Source organism: Thermobia domestica, chromosome 3, assembly GCF_964235325.1.
Source record: "Thermobia domestica chromosome 3, izTheDome1.hap1.1, whole genome shotgun sequence".
In the NCBI taxonomy this organism is placed as follows: domain Eukaryota; kingdom Metazoa; phylum Arthropoda; class Insecta; order Zygentoma; family Lepismatidae; genus Thermobia; species Thermobia domestica.
In genome coordinates, this window is record NC_137456.1 from 148,384,074 (window position 1) to 148,407,854 (window position 23,781).

Below are 23,781 nucleotides of genomic sequence, written 5' to 3' on the forward strand. Positions count from 1 at the left end.
GCATCCTTTGTGAATATTCAAGGTTACAATGTTTATAATAATTTCACTTACAACGCTACCGGTACAGCTATTCTTGTTCGTCAGGGTATACAGTTTGACAATATTTTTTTACTATCCATCTGGTCGCTTAATTAGTGGTATGATAGGAGATGTCAAAATTTTGAACTTGTATTCCCCTTCGGGGAATAATCAAAGGGCTGCCCGCAACGAATTTTTCGACACAGTGGTTGCTCCGGAATGTGCCGGAAATTATGCTGGTCTTATCATTGGGGGTGATTTTAACTGTGTCATACATCAATCACAGCAAATTCCGGGCTACAATTATTGTGCTACTCTACATAGGTTGGTAACAGGCCTTGGGTTAAAAGACTGTTGGCTTACGTTACATCCGGATTCCCCAGGTTTTACTTTTTTTACGCATACAAGCTCGTCCAGAATAGATTGTTTTTTTGTTTCTCAACCTTTGCTTCGCGGGCTACTTGGTATGCAAATTTCTCCCACATGTGCTTCTGATCATTTTGTTCCACATTTAAGTATTATGTTAAATGTTAATAAAATACCGAGAGGCAGAGGTCTTTGGTATCTCAATACATCTGTTCTAGTGGATCAACTATATGTGCAAGAGTTTACCAATATCTGGCATCGCCTCATTCAGCGGCGTTCTCCTCGTAAAACTATTGTTGACTATTGGAAATACAATGTTAAACGCACGATTCGTTGTATGTCTATTTCCTATTGCAAAGATAAAGTGCAGGGTTTTAATAAAATGTACAATTTTTATTATGGTGTCCTCCACAATTTATATACTCTGGCTCTTCAAGGGGACAAACGAATAGCATTCATTAAAGAGGTGAAGGCAAAACTATTACAAATCCATAGTCGTCAACGAGCGGGAATTCATATTCGGAGTAAAACTCTATCCATGGATTCCGATGAGTGTGTGTCTGTATATCAAGTATTGCGCAAGCGTCAGCGCTCTAGGTTTCAACTTATTGAAAATATCACTAATGAACATGAAGAATCCGTCACTAAGTTTTCTGATATACAAACTATCATCCTTCGACACTACCAACTATTATTCAATATGCAGGATGTCGTCACAGCACCTCCCATTGACTACTTTTGCCATCTGCCACATAGATTAACAGTGGAACAACGACACGCGCTCACTCAACCATTTTCTCAGGAGGAAGTGAAGCAAGCCGTCCTTACAGCCCAGAATTCTAAAACGCCTGGCATAGATGGACTAGGTATAGAGTTATACAAGACATTTTTTCATTTAATGGGACCCATGCTTACTGAATGGGTGAATTATGTACTGCAAGTAGGCATTTTGGGAGAATCCTCTCGGACTGCTGTCATTGTGTTAATTCCGAAGAAGACTCATCCTCGTACAGTGGCGGACTATAGACCTATATCTTTACTCACCTGCGATTATAAAATAATTAGTCGATGTATTAGTGCCCAATTACAAACTGTTCTTGCCCAACTTGTTGGGCCTCTTCAACATGGTGGTCTACCACATAAACGTGCTCAAGACGGCCTTAGTTGCCTTCGACTATTCCAATGCTTTTGATCGAGTGAACCATACATACTTATTTTCTTGTCTTCAAGCCTATGGATTTGGCGATGATTTCTGTAATTGGATTAAGCTGTTAAATTCTAATTGGACAATCAAACTCAAAATTAATGGATATCTCAGTTCTGCCTTCCGCATTAGTAATGGCATCCAACAGGGCGGTCCCTTGAGCAGTCAACTTTTTATCCTTATTTTAGGGCCATTTCTATATAATGTCCAACATGCTCTTCATGGTGTCACTATATGTAATACTTCTGTGCGAGTTTACTCATTTATGGACGATGAAACATGTTTCACGACTGGTCACTCTGACTTCGCCGTTTTACTACAGCACATACGGCTCTACGAATCAGTATCCGGAGCCAAGCTTAATCCTAATAAAACGTACGTTATGCCTCTGGGTAAGTCAACCACTATTACTACTACTTCCATTGGTGAGTTAAAATCTTGGGAGTGACTTTCAGTTCCAGTGTGGTGGACATTATTACTAATAATGTTGGCCTTACAGTGAATCGGCTAACTTATGTTCTTGACCAACATCGATTTCGGAACCTTAGCTTTTTATCTCGCTTAGAATTTGTGCGTTTATATGGATTATCTCAATTATATTACATTGCCCAAGTCCTGCCTTTTTCTAACTGTCATCTTGCAAAAATTAAGAAAATTGTGGGTATTTTTTTGTGGAAACCTATGATTTTTCGTGTTTCCTACCAAATCTTGTGCAATGATTTCCAACAAGGTGGATTAAATTTGAAAGATGTTGAATTGCAGACCCAAGCCCTATTTCTCCAACGATGTTTACGTTTATTCCACGAGCATCCTGATCATCCTACCACTCAGCTTCTCATGAACTTATTACACCGTGTCCCATTAGAAGAACCTTTCTATCTTGGACACCTCCCGCCTCAATATACATATCTGAAACCGGTTTTGTATGAAATTTGTTATCGATTGTTAAATCATGATTTAGATGAAGTGCCCACTGTTAAAAGACTGTATTCAGTACTTCGACAACCTTGTACTCTTGTTCCTACCATTGTTACTCAGCATCCCCATCATAATTGGCAACGTATCTGGCGTGTTCTACATGCTCCTTATTTAATTTATCGTGCAAGATCCGTATGGTTTATTGTGGTGCATCAAATTGTTGATACTGTATCCCGACGACATTCACTTGGATTTAGTGACTCTGACCTTTGTGCTTCTTGCAATGTTAAGGACACTGTTGCACATCGTCTTACCGAATGTGGTGAAGCAACAGTGGTGTGGCCTCAGTTCTGTCGCTATATGGCCCACATGTGCCGCACTACCCCCACGGCTATTTCAACAGACTTTATACTTTTCCCCGACTTTAATTTTTTTCTGAGAACAAAATATCAAGCTGTTAATTGGTTGATTGGCAACACTGTTTTATACTTGTTCGTCGAATCTCAGAAACTTGTTCATACTACCTATATTATGTTTTTATATGCTCAACTAAACCAAATTCCTTTTGCTATGCGCAATAGGTTGTTTGCAATTTTTTTTAGTGTTCTATCTGCATAATGTACCTTTTCTTGTATCTGCCCATTTGTATTACCTTCCTTAGTTTGTTTATTGACTTGTACTGACATTAAGTAGCAATAAAAAAAAGTTAAAGCAACGAATATGTATGCCGAAGATAGTGGGTTCGATCCCCATGGAAGTGCCTTTGTCATTTTTACCACTATGCTTATTTTATTTATTTTTTATGTGGGAAAGAAAATGAAATCTTTGAGTTTTACGTCCCACAGTTATGCCGGTTAGGCTAAAGGAGACGGTGATTATGAGAAATGAGTGAAATGGTGGAATGAAGATAATTGGAGGAAACGGGAGAACCCCGAGAAAACCCATGCACATGGTGTTTGTCCACCACTATGTGGGAAAGAATGAAATTGTAACATATGTGTAAAACTCATGACGATACCAAAAAAAGAAAAAATGTCGTTGTCGCACTTCCATTAGCGTCCCTAAATTTGTTTGCAAACAGTTTCGTAATTATTTCCCCTGTGCTCACTGCTCACTATATGCTCTCTGGCGCATAACGAATGTTTCTCAGTAAATGTTAATTCTAATTTGGAGAATTTTATAGATTCACAATATTTCTCACTATATAGTCTTCTATCTACGTGGTTGCATATTTTGATAACAGATGTCCCTATTAAATGTTTAATTTTCCCTAGATGTTTAATTAAGGAAAAGTTTTACAATATATTTGTATTGAATTGAAATTGTTTTGAATTTACTACATAAGGTAAGTAGCCCGAAGGTGGAGAACTCAAGTAATTGATATTCTACGTAAACGCAACCTATTGTAGAATCATAATGCTTCTTACCTTCAGCACATAATCTTTACGTTAGAGAGTCAGACAGAGAAAAATCCTGGTTTTAACTCCCCTATGATCACCCATCTTAAACCTCTTCATACCATTGTTCGTCTCACAAAATTTCGGTGTTCCAAAAACATTCAAATAATAATAATAATAATAATAATAATATAATAATAATAATAATAATAATAATAATAATAATAATAATAATAATAATAATAATAATAATAATAATAATAATAAAGCATTCACCTTTGGTGTAGGGGTCCGTTTCTCAATTCCACTTCGCGCCAAGTAAAATTTGAGGTGGACAAATACCGTGTCCATGGGTATGTGTTTTCTTTCCATTTTCCTCCCACTTTCTTCATTTCACCATTTCATTAATCATCATTCTCCCTTAGCGTAGGTGCATAATCGTGCAACGTTAAACTAGATATTGCATTTAATTTTAATTTCAATAATAATAATAACAATTAATTCAACTGAAAGGACTGTAATTTATGTTGACAGCAATTATCATAAATATGAAACCATTATAAAAACAATACTTTGAGTAGAAAGGTAATCCTTTCCAAGTGTTAACGAATGCGCACGAGATAAGACATGTCTCTAGAAAGAGACGAGATGCGCTTTGTGACATCCAAGATAAGACGAGGCAAATGGTTTGGACACGAGATAGCTTAAAAAATGTCTCGTCTTGTCTGGAATGTCTCGAAAACAAAAGTCTAAGTTTTAAAATTATTTTTCAAGATCTATTCTCTCAGAAGCAGTTCTCTGCCTTAAAATTAATAACAGGATTTGTGATTTAAAAAAGATAAACAATGTCTAAAATTAATAGTTAAGTTTTCGAAAAGAAGCTTCATTAAGGGTGAACCTGAAAGATGTCAACAAATTTTGGGAGATGATTCGTGACATCAAAAGGAGACAAATGATCCTCTTGCAGTTTTCAAATTCAGCTTCGTTGTCAAAATACAGGGTTGCCAAAAGATCGTGTTTGAGAAACTCACTGGGAATAAATTCAACTCCAAGAATAAACTACTACTCATATATTTTTCAGGTCAATTGACTTATACCATATTGTAAGGTTAAATATTTATTTATGAAGTGTGAACAAAATTCGCCGGAGTCCTTTCTGAGAAAATCGTCGAGAAAAAGTCACCTCCAAGAATAAACTACCCTCGTAAATTTTGCTAAGAGAAATATCTGATACTGCAATATAGGGTTGTTAATTAAATATTGATTAATGAAAAATAAACAAAATTGTTAAAACCATTTTTGAGAAAATAGCTTTCATCGATTTTCGGCTGTTGGCAAACCACACTTATTTTAGGTGGTAGGAAAAAATTGGAAAATCTCCCGTAGGAATACTATGTAAGCCCTAAGTTTAAATTTTGGTGTAGATAAGTTGGACGGTATGGCCTCCAGGCGAGTGACAGAAAAGTGTACCGAACGGACGGACCGGAAGAGCGGATGTCGAAAAGTCACATTTTCGGTATGTAGACGTCATGAAACATGTAAATCCGTTGAAATCTGAATTTGATATATTATTTTCACAATCACTATATGTTGTTCGCTTTTTGTCGCTAGAAAAAGAAAAGCCTGAGTTTACCACACACAGCTAGGGAGTTTACCAAAAAATATTTAATTACCAGGCCACCGCACTATACGTTTTCAATTCAATTTCTTAACTGTGTTAGGCCGGAGTTGTTACTGAAGTGTGTATTTGGATAATACGAATAAAATTATCATATTATTCAAATACATCGAATGTCAGATTATCGAATAAAAAAACTTTGATTGAAGGAAATCCACACTACAAAACTAACTCACACTCTGAGCACGTTTTCATTAGACATATAATAGACCAATTAATGCAATCATTGCTTATGAAATATGAAAAGAATCAAAAAGTCATTTTTGAGAAAGTCGTACAAAAAGAACACGTCGGGAGTAACCTACCTCTTGTGAATTGTTTCGAACAATGAGTTAAAATATACTTTTGGTTATTAAAGAAATATTTATTTGCGAAATTTGAACAAAATTGCCTGTCGTTCGACAAAATTGTCGGGGAAATAACCTTGACCCCCAAAATAAACTATCCGTTATAATTGTTTTTCATAGAAATGAGTTATACTAAAATATAGGGTTATTAATGAAATACTTATTTATGAATTATCAATAACATTGTCCGAGTGATTTTTGAGAAAATTGTGAGGGAAAAAAACTCCCCGAATAAACTATCTCTTGAGGATTCTTTCAGGATAAGCAAGTTATTCCATATTATTAGGTTTTTAATGAAATATTTATTTCTGAGTGCGAACAAAATTGACTAATTTTTGAGAAAACCGTGGAGGAAAAACACCCCCAAGAATAAACTACCCCTCGCATAGTTTTTCAGGACAAACGACTTTTGCCATAATGTTCGGTTATTAACGAAATATTTATTTTTGAAATATGATAAACTCTTTTGAGCCGTTTTTGAGAAAATCGCCCAGACAACACAGAAAATCGCCCAGAAAATCTTGTTAAGTTATTAATGAAATCTTTATTTATGAAATATGAACGAAAACACTTGAGTCCGTTTAGAGAAAATCACTGAGAAAAAACTCACCCCGTTCGAGCCAGTTACGAGAAAATATATTTTTTCTATTTTCATCGTACAGGAAACTACCTTTGTTTTGGGAGTAGGAGGAAATAAAAAACTATAGGAAATGCTATGAAAATCTTAAACTAAAACTTGGTGCAGATAAGTTGAACGGTATGGCCTCTAGGCGAGTGCACAGAAAAGTGTAGCGAACCGACGGACGAACAGATGGACATGTATCGAAAAATAACTTTTTCGGTGCAAGAGTCTATAATACGTGTAAATTCGTTGAAATCTCAAATTTGATTTTTTTGAACACCATACTTTCTTTTCTCATTTGTCACTTCAAAGTAAAAGGAACTCAGAACTACAGATAAAAGACACCTACTTTTACACATAGACATTTTTGATTTAAAAATCTTTTAGTTTCTGTCATTTCACTTCCAATTGAAAGCTTTTACAATGACTAACGGCATACCAATGACGAGACGAAAGATTTCAGGGAGTAAATGCATTCAGAAGTCTAGACTGCATTACACCTATCAGCCTAGTTTTACTTCTGCAATTGTTGACAGCTTCAATTTCGTCCAAACGCTACATGAAATAATTCTTGGTTGACATCATTGTGTCACTATTTTAGTATTGTTCTCTTCAGACTTGGTTGAAGTTTTGTCTTAACGGTTACACATTTTTTCTTATTTCATCGTTACACATAAGAATAAAATGTTGTGGTGAGTGGATAGATTCGAACCTACGAACATTGAGATTTTATTCTTCCAACACTTTACTAATGGGCCAAGCTTTGTCTTCACGTTAACGCACGGTTACAGGGTTTATTACGATTTAAATAAAATGGCTGGCTGTTCTAGTGTCCTGCTCAAATATTTCGATAAAAATTTTCATTGCTTCGTAGATACGTAGAGCAATGTTTAGATACACATTTTATGATAGTGAATTTTTGTGTATATAATAATTTCATGCCAGATAAATGCTGGATAAGTTTCGAAAGCATGTTTCATATGTAGTTCTCAATAATGGGCTTGTTGTTCGGGATGACGTTCCAAGGTTCAGCATTGACTAGCAGTTTTTGTTATTAATATCCCTTCTAACAATATTGGCTGTGAACAAACGTTAGCACATGTTGAAGCTTTTTGCTCCTAATTTAGTTATTTTACTTTATTATTTCACGAATATTTTGAAAATTGTCAGCAGACACGTATGCAGTAATTCATTTCGGGAGGGGTCCGACTTCAATATTAGGATAAATTATAATAAAATTTTAAAAGATAATCCCCAAAATTAGGCTAAATTTACAGAAAAGTTGGGATTTCAGAGGGAGTCCAGACCCCCTGGATCCACCCCTAAATGCGTCCTTGTTTGTCAATAACGTTTCCTGATTTTGAAACCCTCAAAAACTTCGGATAGAGTATATAGACGTTCACAAGGACAAAAATTATTTTCCTTTCATTCTCTGTCATTGTGCTCTATCGAAAGGTTAGTGTTTGTAAAATATTACTCCTACGAACAAGCATGGACTGGCAGATAGGAATACTGAAAGGAACTCCACAGAAATGCATGCTGAACTTACGTTTAAAGCTACCCTTTGGTGATTTGCCCTCAAGATCAATCGAGTGGTAATTTAGTTCCGTATCTGTTCTTAATCCATGTTCGTATTACTTCGAACAGTTTTGATAATGAAAAGCATGCCTCTTAATATAACAGACTTCTTTCGCGTAAGAAATCGAAACTCTGTTGGTCAGAGCAACTAGTCTGTACGAATTAGGTTGTTAGTTCGAGCCCAGTACGAGTAAGCGTTTTTATTACTATTGTTTTTATCTTTTTTTATGTAAGGAAAAATCAAATTGTGACATCGCGATATCAAATGTATTTGGTTATGTGGATTTGTCTTAGCTAAACTCTAAATATCAGTAACCGTCGAAATTATCTCACTAACCGAATCACTTACTGAACATTTCAAATACATCAAACCAGTGGCATAAGATGAAGGCTAACCTTTCCTCTGCAGTCCTTAGTTATGTGTCCGTACTTCACACAGTCAGGGGCCGACCAAGGGCCGGGCAACAGCCCTGTGCTCCAGAGAAAGAGGGGCGCCAAAACGAGCCTCCAAAAGTAAATTTAAACATATGTTTTCTACTGACGTTTTTGGTTTATATTCTTGTAAAGTAATGGCAATTACATGATTTTTTTCATTTCATTATGGAAGAAGAGAGTTTCATAGTACTAAGGGGGCTGTATCGAAAAATGGAGAGATGGTATGTAGAATAAAGAGTGCCGGGAAGTAAGTATTGTTTGTTTCTTTGCTTGAGTTTAGCATTCCACGGTTATGCCTTAATGCCCAAGGGAGATGTGGATACTAATTATAGTGGAATTCGTACCACTTTTATCGTTCAACAGTAATCCACCGGGAATTGGACCGGGTACCACAGAAGGCAGGCGTGCTAACCACTAGACCAGGGGAGCGGAGTTCGTATTGTCTATAGCGAGCCATATTCTTTGTGAATTGTTCCTAGGTAATGGATTTTTTTTGAAAAATGTGTTTAAAATATTAAAAACACTATGATAAAATGTAAAATATAGGCTAGCAGTAGGGGGAGGGCACCAAAAAGTCACTTTGCCCGTGTGAAAATTTAGCCTGCTCCTCACCTGTGTACTTTCTGTATATTTTTTGGCCTTGCAGCTTGTGCGGTCCCCACGCCACAGGGTTGCGGGGGCGCTATTTACGCCTATGCTGCGGACGTAATTCAATAACTGCTTAAGAAATTCTATCATCAGCGTGGAAATGGGAATATATATTTTTCTAATAGTCCCATGGAACTTTCACTCAGAACGCCAGATGCATTTTTTCAGAGTGGGCTCTGGCTAAGTAGAAGGAAGATCTGTTTCCTAAGTAAGTACCTGTCAGAAAGTTTGCTATTTCTTTAACGGTGATGTAAATAAACATACTCATCGTTATTAGCCCGACACCAAACCATCCTGGACAAATCCCTCTAGAACAATGATCGGTAAAAGTTTATTCTGCCTAATTTTATATGCGACTTAAGAGTGAAACACTTGTTAAGGAAAGCAATGCTGAGTATATACTAGGTATGAGCAAAACCGGTTTTTATAAAAATCGAAAACCGGTTTCTATAAAAACTGATTTCGGTGAAAACTGGTTTCAGTGAAAACTTTTGGAAAACACATAAAACTATTTCTGTGGAAATGAATTCGGTTTCCGGAGAACAACGAAAGAACATTCTGGTCAAAAATATAACAAATTTTGGAAAAAAACGGAATCGGTTTTGAAGAAAGCCGAAACCGGATCAGGTGAAAAACCGAACCGGTTTTGGAGAAAGCCGATAACCGGTTTCGGTGAAAGACCGAAAACCGTTTTTTGAAAATTTTCAAAAACCAGTTTCGGTTTCTCTAAGAACCGAAAACCGAATAACCGGTTTTTGTGCTCACCACTAGTATATACTGCCTTGTTTCTGCCAAAATATAAAGGGTTTTGTATTCTTTAGACACTTTTCCTATTATTTTTGTCACCCTTGGTTGTGTAGGGCAGCCTCGAAAAAAAAATACAGAAAAGGTAATATTATAGTCAAGGGACGCTATAAATATATTAGGTATTTCTTTCGTTACCTAACCATAACAGCCTAGAGTCGTGTTCAGTAGAATAAAAAATTCTATGTGATATTCCATTCACGAAGGAGAAAAGGATGCTCTAAATATATTTCTTATTCATTTTGTCTGCCCTGCTTCTCAGAAATTATATACTTTCTGTTCTAGGGAGCTGAAAAGAGAGGGAGGAAATAAAACGTCGTGCCCCCTCATACATTTTAAATTTTGTGACGTAGATGATCAAATTATTACTAAAGAAAGCACTTTAAACTAAGATGTCTAAAATTACTACATTATGTAAGGGTGGCATATTCAGGAATAATAATAATAATAATAATAGTATTAATAATAATAATAATAATAATAATAATAATAAATATGAATGTCTTTGGAGAGCCGAAAATATCTGACACGAATCATTATATGTAGAGCTTTAAGATGAGTGGTCATAGGAGAGAAAAAAAAGGATTTTTCTCCCTCTGACTCTCTAACGTTAAGATTATGTGTTAAAGGTAAGAAGCATCATCATTCTACAATAGGTTGCTTTTACGTAAAATATCAATTACTTGAGTTCTTCTCCTTCGGGCAACTTTCTTTATGTAGTAAGTTCAAAACAATTTCAATTTAAGACAAATATTTATAGGGAAAATTAAAAATGTAATAGGGAAATCTATTATCAAAATATCCAAACACGTAGATAGAAGACTATGTAGTGAGAAACATTGTGAAACTTCATAAAATTCTCCAAATTAGAATTAAAATTTACTGGAAGACATTCGTTATGCATCAGTGAGCATGTATTGGCAGTGAGCACAGGGGAAACAATTACGAAACTGTTAGCAAACAAAAATTAGAGACATTAATGCTAATGCGACGACATTTTTTTCTTTTTTTGGTATCGTCATGAGTTTTTCACATATGTTACAATTTGATTCTTTCCAAATGCAAAATAAATAAAATAACCTTAGTTGATGAAATTGATAACAGTACTTCCGTGGGGTTCGAACCCACTACCTTCGGCATACAGACTCGTTGCTTTAACTAACTTTTTTTTAAAACCTTCTTTATTGAGAAGAACAAACAAAGTACATGAACATATTATAAATTAAAAAAAAGTGAATTTATACATTTGTAAAAAAAATATGCTAAAATAAAAAAAAACGAAAAGAAGAAGAAAGAAATAAAAACTGACATAATGAACAAAGACAATGCAAATATACATAGGTGTCTGCACGGGGCAGGCAGGTTACATAATTATTAGTAGATTTACCATTAGTTATTCCTACATTACCATGAGCTGATATGATAAAAGTGTATTACAGATTTGTCATCTTTCTGTTTTTTATTATTAATATTATTATAACATTACATACATGGACAAAGACTCTGTAAGAACAGTTAAATAGTTAGCAAAAAAATTCCTTTTTCGTGCAGGTGAGAGAAGGCTGGCCTGATATTGCAAATATTGCTTGTATAATTCTATATGATAAGGCCGATTAGTATGCACAAGAAACATAATTGTCTGTATAGTTATCCAGATAACAGCATTGTTTTTAAATGTCGGAAAATAATTAAAAGCAGGCCACAAAATAAGTTCTGTTACAGTAAAGCTATGAAGTGAAAGACGACAAATTTTGCTAATTAAAATACAAAAATACTTCCAAATGATTGGTACGTTGGAACAGGCATGAAACTTATGCGCTAGTGTATCAAGATTGTTGCAGTATGGGCATATATTACTATTTACAATACCTATATTGTGAAGTTTTTCCAATGTTTCGTATACGTACGAAAACGACTATAAAATACCAGGTTGTACGTTGGTGGTGAGTGAGAAAGGAAGCGTTGATGTTTTTCCATATAGCATTCCAATTTTTATGTGGGTGCTTTAAGACAACAGTCGGTATACTAGTAACCCACAAGCGAACATAGCGCCAGTAAAGGTTGTTGACCGAACCAGTTTCAATTGGATCTTTTGCTAGCAAGGCGTATATCATATCAAGTATGACATCACGTAAATGAGGAAATTTGTAGCTCCAAGGAAACACGTGTACTGGCGCCTGAAGGTCTAAACAGTGGAAGCAGACATTGATAACAGCAGCCGTAATCGAAGTCTCGTGTTCACAGACCAGCTTACAACTTCTGTGCATAAGAAGGGCACGTGCCTGTGCTTCTATGTGCAAAAAGCCTATGCCTCCTTCACGTGAGGGGAGGTAGAGTTGATTCTTAGCCACGCGTAAGATTTTGGAATGCCATAAGAAAAACAAAGCGTGACTGGTTAACTGGTTAGATATTTTAACTGGCATTGGTAAAATCTGTGCAATGTGGCTGAAAATACTAAAAACAGACGTTTTGAGAAATAAGTTTCTACTAAAAATGTTCATGTTTCGCTGTCTATGAGTTATAAGAAGACTTCGGATTTTATTTGCTGTAAGATTATATGACTGTTCTACTGTTTGATTGATATTATTGTACCACCATACACCAAGTATTTTGACACGTTGAACCGTATCATAGTAGTTGCTATATGAAGCATTGTATTCTGGATGAATACATAATATTTTTGTTTTTCTGTGATTGAGTTGCGCTCCAGAAGCCTGTTGATATAAGGTTAATAACCGTTGTAGACTATTCATGTCGGCCGGATTTTGTAAACAATAGTGGGAATCATCTATATAACTTTGTACAGTTAGTTTGGTATTGTAGACAGACACACCAGGGAGTAAACGTTCAGTCGCGTATATAAGTGGTGCAAGGGACAAACTGAATAATAAACTTGACATTGGGTCACCTTGCAAAATACCATTATTAATGTTTATTGGGTTACTTAAGCCACCATTAACTTTAATTTTTGACAATCTATGCGTATAAATTCCTCGTACAAGAGAAATAAAGGAGGACCCAAAACCATATTTCTCAAGGACTTTGAATAAGTAGTCATGGTTAATCCTATCAAAAGCTTGAGAATAATCCGTGGCTAAAATAGCAACGGGCGAAGGAGCAGTTGATTCGTGGTAGGAAATGAAATCTCTAAGATTTGATAAAGCCTTATAGATCGGGTTCTGTTGGCCTATTCCATATTGATGTGCACTTAGCAGTTTGTCACTAAACACTTTTATGCGTGCAGTAAGACAGCGTGTTAAAATTTTTAAATCCGTACACAGAAGGGAAATAGGTCTTAAATCATTAACACTGGAAGTGCGAGAATGTTTAGGTACTAAAACTGTAACACCTGTGCGAAGAGATTCACCTAGAACTAGAGTCTGCCTATATTCATTGAAAAGGTTCGTAAGAAAGGGTGCTAAAATATCTATAAAGGTTATATAGAATTCTAGAGGTAGGGAATCAATCCCCGTAGATTTTCCTCGACGGCCGGAAACAATGGCTGATTTAACCTCTTCTACTGTAAATGGACTAGATAGATATTCTTGATCCTGTTTCTGTAGGACTGTAGGAAGATAGTTGAGAAGTTCGGGACTGTCACAGAAGGAAGTAGGCTTAGCATACAGCTGTTTATAATGATTTGTGACACAATGTATTACTTGCTCACCTACATACACGTGACCGGTGGCATCTTTAAGCTGAGATATAAATTTCTGCTTTCCACGCATGAGTTCTTTGTTGATTTGTACAATTCCGGGAGTTTCTAAGTCGTCATATTGATGTATTTTACTGCGAGTTGTGAAACCTTGGATGCGGCGTTTGTGCATGGCTAATAGGTGGGCTTTAATTTCTTGAATTTGAGGTCGAAAATTGCTACCTTGAAGTTGTTCTTTCATGTAGTCTCTTAAGAGAGTGGTGTAATATTGATACTGAGTACAATATGAAGCATTCCGTTTCCGACAACATTGTTGAGTAATCACTCGAAACTTCGGTTTGACTTTCTGTTCCCAGAAATGCATAAAGGATCCTTTGTAAGATTGATGACGGTGTAAAAGATCTGCCCATTCTTGGTGAATAAGATGGATGTAGTCAGGCTCCTGTAGGATGGAGGTATTAAAATACCACAAGCCGCTTCGTTTTAAAAATTTTGAGACGGGGAGATCAATGGTCATTATAACTGCCAGGTGGTCACTAAAGCAGATGGGTGTAATTTGTACATCTCGAACCCCATGAAGAAGAGATTTACTGATATAGAATCTGTCCAATCGAGAGGAAGACGATCCAGACGTGAAGAATGTATGTCCTGGTTCATTAGGATGAAAATGGCGCCACACATCCACTAAATCATAAGTTGTTATTATTTGACGGAGAGCAGACGAATCACTGAAATGAGGATAAGCATCGAGAGGAGAAAGTGTGCAGTTATAATCCCCGGCAAGAATGCATGGGGACTGACCATTATACAAAGCCGGGGGGAGTTCAGTAGCAAAGAAATTATTTCGTTCTCTTTTATACGAAGAACCAGATTTAGCATAGACACTGCACAAACGAATATTTTGTAAATCTCCGGTGGTAATACGCTCACTGGGATGTTGTAAAGGTGCCAAAAAATTGAGATCACTGCGGTAAATAATAGCGGTTCCTGAAGCTGTTTCACTAACACTGGTAACATGAGAATGATTCGGTAGGTAATGGAATTCCGTGACTGCGACTTCCTGAGCAAACAAAACATCGATTTCTTCTTGGTGTATAAAGTCACTTAGGGCATGGTGCTTAACTAAAGAAGTGAACTTATTGAGATTAACAGTCGCTAAACGGAACGTAAACATAAAAACGAGGAGAGACAAGAAATATAAGCGAGCGTTACAACACATGATAAATAGTAGGTAATATCACTGCAGAAAGAATAAAGAAAAGTACCACAATGCAGTATTATGATGCCACTACAATTTTAGGTACCCCCTTTTTCGGAATTAACCACTGATTTCAACTTTTTTGTGGATGCTCGCGTTTGGCGTGCATGAACGACAGAAAGATCGTGTATAGGACGCAAGTCCTTACTACATACACTACTGAGTACTTTTTCTTTACTGAGTTTGCGTTTATCACTATGAGTAATTTCTGTATCTGAGTCACTTGTGGAGTCACTACCGCGAGAGCGCGATGTTAAGTTGAGAGTGAATTCTGATGGAACAGCTAAAGGTACGGTCTGAGAGACGGAACAAGTCTCTTCGACTAAACCAGTATCACTTACCGTAGAAACTGATGTGACGACTGTTGAAACAGCTGGTGCGGTGCTGGGTGTTATGGGTGCTGGAATAATTTTAGTATCCTGAGTTTCTTCCACTTCCATGGTATTAGATGGTATAGGTTCTGCAGGAGCCGATTCGGAGTGAATGGGGGGATCTGCAGGCTGGTTGTCTGATTCGTTCGGTGGATTTGAAGAAGGTGATTCCAGAACATTCTTACGAAGCACGGGAAAAACACTGTAACTACCTGTATCAGGAGCTGATGGATCCACTGGTAAATTATGAGGTACTCGCACAATGGGAGAAACGGAACTGGTTGATGAAGATGGCACAGTAAGACGGGAATTCCTCTTCTTAGGACATCCCTGAACAAAATGGTCGGGGGAGTTGCAGATGGCGCAAGTTTGAATTTGACCAGGAAAGCTGGTAAACAAACGTAAACCACAGACCGTGATAAACGAAGGAATGTTTCGTTTAATAGTCATTTTAACAAGCTTACGACCCGTTCGGGTAGCATAAACATGTTCCTTTGAATATTGTTCGTCGACAATACTAGTAACATCGCCATATTGGGAGAGCACACGCGTTAATTGCATGTCACTAAGTTCCATGGGGCATAAGGACACCTTGACTATCACCACAGAATTATCCGCCAAATCAATAGGCAACACATGTTCCCCATTATTATCGGAGTAGGTCACTACTCCATTAGTACTAGCTAGGATTTGTTCACATAACACTTTGTTAATTAATTTCAGATATAAGTTCTTACGTAGAAAGTCCATTTCAATGGACAACACCTGATCAAGGGTTAACTTAAATACCTTACGTATCCATTCATGAACAGCAATAGACGTGGGCTTTTGACTCACCGTAACAAAGTTGATACGCAATGTATTAGCTCGTATGCAACTCATGGCAGTAATTCGACGATAAACGTCACCAAACTATGAACAAAATAAATATGCACTGAAAATGCTTATAAAGTTAGAACGGTTAAACTGAAAATAAGTCACACTGAAACTTCAAGTTCTCACAAAAAAAATAGCGATGTAAACAAACACTCGAAACTAGAGCGACGGCAGAGACGATGTTACTCGCCTCGTTGCGAGCGCTGAACTAAACTGAGCTATTTACTTTCTTACGTACACTGAAGCTGTTCTACAGTAAAGACGATTCTTTATTACGATTGGGCTAACAATTTCTCTTTTTCCATAGGTAATTTCCACTATTTGCTCTATCTATACCTTAATACTTACTTAGCATATATTCATATATTTGCAGTTCGCTGATAATGCATATAATAACACATATTAGAAATATTTCGTTAAAATTTTCATTCGTAGATCTAATCCACGCTTCTCTCAATGACATAGATGTCGCTGCTTTGTGTTGAACTGCAGGATTCCCTCGCGTTCTTGAAAATTTCCCACTTTAGCAGAGTTGGTAATTCTCGAGATTTCTGTCGATTTAATGTTTTTGCTTCTAATTTATTTATTTTAATCTAATATCTAACACAAATATTAAAAACGGGCTTGTTATTAACCTGTCCTGCTGGGAAAACCTTCCGAAATATCGAACAAATAAAGAAAACGGAGATATTTTCAAAAAAACTTCAAAATAAAGAGACGCGTCATTTATTTCGTTCATAGTAGTACATGCGTGAAAATGTGCACTCACACAAAAAGTATGTAAATATTTCAATGTATTTCGGAGTTTTCATTTTTTTAGGTAAAGAAAATCTACGTATAAATGTCTATACTTTAATGCTGTCGGAGATCGTTCACTGGGCTGTTCATTATGTCTCTTAATAATCGTGTGGTATGTTTTGGAGTACAGTTTGTGTGTGAAACTTTTCGGTGTGCTCCAATGTTTTTGACTCACTGGTTCCCGGTCTTCAAGTTACTGCGACTGACTTGGAATTTTGAATTCTCAAGTCACCAATCTTTCAGGACACACCTCTAACTGCGTTTTTGATTTTCTCCCTTTTTTCTCATTCGTCAAATTATTTTGCTGTTCTCAATTCTATTTTATTCGTATTCGCTCATTTGGGGTGCTCGAACTTCGTTTTTCTCAAAGTACGTGATTTCTTTAAATTTCACAAGTTGTATCTAGAATTTTTATGGAAATTCATCTGGAGACTTCTTGTTTGGTTCATTCTCTTGGACCAACTTACAAACCTGTGCTAAAATTTTATCTAAGTTCTACGTGGACACATCCTGAGGAAATCTGAGTTTATCAAATTCACAGGGATTAATTTGCACTACGATTCTATTCAGTTTGGGCAGACTTTACTATTTTTCTTCTCTTTCACAGAAAGATGTTAAAAGCTCTTCTGTTTCATGCTTGGGTTCATGAACGAGTTGATTTTGAGTTGATTTTAGTTTAGCGTCCCGTTCAGCAGCGAGGCTATATGAGACGTGGACCTACTGATTAACGTGGAATCCGAACCACATGAGCTCCCGCCGGGAATCGAACCCAGGGTTCATGAACGACCCTCTGAATATGAGATATTGTGTAGCTTCAGACGTTAAGCGAGTATTGTTATTGGGACAAAAGAAGGGTCGTTTAAATATCCTTGCCGCAATGACAGGTATAAGACAAACTTCGTACTCTTGGATTGGGAAATAAAATAAAAAAAGCTATTTCAATTCCCTTTGCTTTTAACACACAAAATTTAAAATGACATACGCCAAAGTAGTTTTAGTCATATCCATAATTGAATTAAAAGAAGTTTTTAATTAAATAAAAATGAATATGACTCATGTGTTACAACATACCGCATTGCACAAATACTGCACAAGGTACAGAGTATTTCACAGTTATTCTAATTTAGGCGAAACATAATAAATCGGTAGTTTGAATCTGTATATGCATCATTGTGCAACACGCGCAACAGCTTGTGTTTCGTCGAGTTTCATTGCTTCTGTGCTCGGAATTACTATATTCCACAGAATTACGTATTACGACGAGGAAGTCTTTTAATGCAGCTTTATATCGTTCAAATTGTATTTACATAATTTGTGGAAATCATTGTTCCCTTGTGAAAAATCCCTTGTACATGATCTTTGCCACCTAACTGTATTATGAACAGTCGTTATAAACCTAATCTGAAACAGAATTATTTTTTTCCTTTTTCACACACTCTTAACCCGTAATAGGGCGCACGGCGTACAAAGTTCCGCAGCAAATACTTTTTGTATTGTATGAGACACAATGCGGCACCCCCGCCGCTCACCCCCCACCTTATCTACCCCCCACTACCCCTCTACCTGACCCTTAGAGAGAGAACCAGTTTGAACGCTCAGCTCTGGCTAGGCTAGGCGTTTTAGGAAGAAGTGTTGTCTTTTGTACGCCGCGCGCCCTATTGTGTGAGTTTTTGTGCGGACACTTGTACGCCGCGCGCCCTACACCGGCATTGTTTTTAGAAACATTTTACGTACTTGTTTTAGTGAAATCGTCTTGTTTTGCGTTTCATGTCGCCGTGTTTTGTGTGTTTGTAATGTATTATAATTTGAATCTGTAATTAGACCTATTACTTTGTAGAATTTTGTGGTAAAGATATTTTGGCTACAATGGAAAATGAAGAAAGAAATCGTTTGCTTTCTTTACTTGATAGTGTTTAGAAAGAAATCCAAGAAGAAAGAAATGCTAAACCTGGTATAGAGACTTTGCGTAAACATTTGTTTGCAAATAACGAAGATGATAGTAGAAGTAATGAACCTGCTCAAGAAGATGTCATCGAAGGGGAAGGATCTGATTAGTCCGAAGATGAATTGGAACACAGTGGTCACGATACGGAGTCAGAAATGTCTGCTAATGAAGAAACTGCAATAGAAGATGATAGTGATGGAACAGTAAACCGGAATGTGTTAATTGGAAAAGACAAGGAAACTGAATGGAATGCTCACATGAACGATGCTAATTTACGTGGAAAAGTGCGAAGACAAAATATTATTCGAGCGAAAAGAATAGGAGATCGTCTTCCTACACCAAAAAGTGAAGCTTTGGCAACGAAAACCTCATACGAAACTTGGAAGCTACTTTTCCCTGACTCGCTCATTGACGAAATTGTTGAGTATACCAATGTTTGGATACGGACAAATAGAGCAAACTATGGGCGTGAAAGGGACGCTAAAGAGACTGACCGATTAGAAATGAATGGTGTTATGGGTTTGTTATTTCTTGCCGGTGTGCTGCAGTCCTCACATATACGTATGGAAGATCTATGGGCAAACGATGGACTAGGAATTGAGTACTTTCGTCCCACAATGTCGGTCAGACGTTCCATTTTATATTAATTTCTTGTAATAAAGTCAAGTTTTCCTAACTTTTAGTTTTTTTTTTTTTACCTGTAACTGCTTAAAATGATAAGTTTAAATAAATTTTGTTTTAAAAAATGTCAAATTTGAAATTTTTTAACATATAAATAGTTTAAAAAACAACTTAGGACTGAAAAATTACAGTAAATATGTCTTCAGGGACCAAATGTGTGTATGTGGTACTTTGTACGCCACGCGCCCTATTACGTAACTTTTCCTTATGCGCCCTATTAAGGGTTAAATTCGACAGGAGACCGGTCATATATCATCAGTTACCTCTAGCCTAGAAAATATAATTGTGGTACGTTAAAAACTTCTTTTCATTTAAATTTTTCTTCACAGAGTTTATTCTGTAATGAGAAAATACATCAATCGCTCATGTGTATCTCTCTTTCTTTCCAATTTCAAGTGTTCTAATTGGACGATGTTTTATTACTGTTGATTCTCGAAACCTTGTACTTGATTGTTGCTCATCTTCCTCATTCAACTTTTGATAAAATACTGGAAGGAATACTCCAATTTCTTTGGGAGTGTATATTTGAACCGTTACTGCACTACATCCGGTTGTACACTAATTGAATCTACAACTAAAAATAATGGACATTCACTTTTACCCAATTTCGATCCAACATTTTGTTCTGGAGTTTGGCTGTTATGGCGTTTTTACAGAAATTCTCAGGTGGTCATAACTCCGAGGCGTTTCTACGCCCAGGTTGATCTATACTTTTCATTTTATCTTGGAGACGGGAATCTCTACCTGACGTTTACTACATTAATTAAGTTACACCATACATACACTATGTGATCAAGAGTATCTGGACACCCAACAAAACATACGTTTTTCATATTAGGTGCATTGTGCTGCCACCTACTGCCAGGTACTCATTATCAGTTACGTCAGTAGTCACTTGATATCGTGAGAAAGCAGAATGGGCACTCCGCGGAACTCAGGAACTTTGAACGTGGTCAGGTGATTGGGTGTCACTTGTGTCAGAAGTTTGTACGCGAGATTTCCACACTACTAACTATCCTTAGGTCCACTGCGTCTGATGTGATAGTGAAGTGAAAACGTGAAAGGCCACGTACAGCACAAAAGCCTACAGGCCCACTTCGCCTGTTGACTGACAGAGACCGCCGACAGTTGAAGAGGGTCGTAAAGTGTAATAGGCATACATATATCCAGATCATCACACAGGAATTCCAAACTGCATCAGAATCCATTCCAAATACTATGACAGTTAGATGTGAGATGAGAAAACTTGGATTTCATGGTCGAGCTGCTGCCCATAAGCCACACATCACGCAGGTAAATGCCAAACAATGACTCGCTTGGTGTAAGGAGCGTAAACATTGGGCTACTGAACTGTGGAAAAACGTTGTGTGGATTGACGAATCACGGCATACATGTGGCGATCCGATTGCATAGTGTGGGTATAGCGAATGCCCAGTGAACGCCATCTGTCAGAGTGTGTAAAATTCGGGGGTGGTGGTGTTATGGTGTTGTTGTGTTTTTCGTGGAAGGGTTTGCACCCCTTGTTGTTTTGCATGGCATTCTCACACCGGAGGCCTACAACGATGTTTTAAAATCTTCTTGCTCCCCACTGTTGAAGAGCGATTCGGGGATGGCAATTGCATCTTTCAACACGATTGAGCGCCTGTTGATACTGCACGACCAGTGGCGAAGGTGGTTACACGCCATAACGTCCGTGTAATGGTCTGGCCTGCACAGAGTCCTGACGCAATCCTATAAACACCTTTTGGGATGTTTTGGAACGCCGACTTCGTGCCAGGCCTCACCGACCTACATCAATACCACTTCTCAGTTCAGCACTCCGTGAAGAATGGGTTGCCATTCTCCAAGTATCCTTCCCACAGCTGATTGAAAGTATGCCTGCGAGAGTGGAAGCTGTCATCAAGGCTAAGGGTGGGTCAACACCGAATTGAATTCCAGCAGTAGAGATGGAGGGTGCCATGAACTTGTAAGTCATTTACAGCCAGGTGTCCGAATGCTTTTTATTACATAGTGTAGGAGTATGTATATATAATTTGTATTCAGTTTCTATGGGCGCCGTTTTGGTAGACTTGTCCACCGCCCTCGTTAATATCCCAGCAGGGCTTGCCCATATACCATTATAGAAAACATATTTAGCTAATGGTTGTATTTTTATGTTTTTCATTTATTTTCGTATTTATTTGGTTTGTAACATAAATATAGACATTCAATGAAATTTAAGGTCTGAAAGAGTTTAATTATCATTTAGTTTGAATATTAATTTTGGATCACTACAAAGCTTTACAAATTGGCAGCAATCCGTAGTGAATTAAGGAGTGAAAACGTGACCTCGAATTACTTAGTTTATTTGCAGGATTCCAAAAATAATAATTATGTTGACGATATTGCAAAACATTTACCCAATTACCAGCATTCCATAATAATGGGTGATACAAATTGGGATCTCTTAACAACGAAAGACGACGTCTTGCAATATCGGGATACGATCTCGGGCCTTAACCTTGCTATCTGTCCTCTTGGTCCAACCCATCACATAAGGAACTCAGAATCATGGATAGATGTGATACTGGTATCCAAGGAAGAACATGTAATTAGCCACGGTCAAATCCACACACCCGGCATCTCGTACCATGATATGTTATATATATTCTACAAACTTCGAGTTCCGCAATATAAAACTAAATTCACATCATACAGAGACTTTAGGTACATGAATGAAGTAGACTTGAACATCGATGCTGCCTGCTTGCCGTGGCACTCAATAAACTGCCTCCCTACAGTTGACGAGCAGCTAAATACTCTAAATTCTTTAATAATAAATTTGTATGATAGACACGCCCCTCTAGTTAAGAAACGCGTTTCGCGACCTCCATCACCATGGTTAACCGATGAATTACGTTCGTTAATGACGCGGAGAGATGAAGCTTATAGAGCATACAGGAGACATGTTAAAAATAGTGATCCCTCCAGTGATAGCACAATAAGTCCCAATACAAAATTCGAAAACTATAGAATATTAAGAAACCGTTGCACTCAAGAAGTAAGGAAGGCAAAACGGCGCTTTGCCTATGAACTACTTGAATTCGAAAATAATGGAGCAGTTCTTTGGAAACGGCTAAAAGTATTAGGTGTTGGGAGAAACATAGCCAAGAACGCAGTTAACTATACGCCAGATGAATTGAACATTTTTTTCTGTCAAAGCAGTATGATACCAGCCGCCATGAAATTGCAAACAATGAATAATATTGTAACTTCGGAAATTAACTCTCTGTTCTCGTTTTCTCACGTACAGCCTGCACATGTAGTAAAAGCGATCCAAAGAATTAAATCTCAAGCCACTGGTACAGATGATATTTCAATAACCATGATCAGGAAAATCCTACCGCATGTACTTAATCCTATCACTGACATATTTAATTACTTTCTTTCCACAGGTACTTTTCCCACAGTATGGAGACTCGCTAAGGTCCGCCCACTTCCAAAAAAGAACAACGCTGACAATATCGCAGACTATCGTCCTATCAGTGTCCTTCCCGTGCTTTCAAAAGTTTTTGAATATATTGTAAATGATCAAATTCGGGAATACTTAACAACAAATAATTTATTGGATACATTTCAATCTGGTTTTCGAAGTAATCATAGCACATGCACTGCATTAGTAAACGTAACGGAGGATATAAGATGGGCTATTGATAATAGAAAACTAAGGCTCCTGACTCTATTTGACTATAGTAAAGCATTTCAAACGATTGATTTTGACATATTACTTCATAAATTATAATTATTGTTTAATTTTTCTGAACCAGTGGTTAAATGGTTTCATTCTTACCTTCAAGAACGTAAACAAAGAGTAGTGATCAATCAGGATCATATATCGACATGGTATTGTATCAACAGTGAAGTGCCGCAGGGTAGCGTACTAGGTCCCCTTCTCTTTGCCCTTTACATTAATGATCTCCCTAAAATTCTCACCTATTGTAAATACCATATTTACGCTGATGATTTTCAATTATATGCTTCTTTTCCCCAACAAGATATTAATAATGCGATTGAGAAAATAAATACTGAGTTAAACAAGATCAGCGACTGGTCTACGGCTTATGGGTTAAAATTAAATGCAACAAAATCGCAGTGCATCTTAATTGGCTCTCCAAGAATTCTCTCTTCTATTAATATCTATCA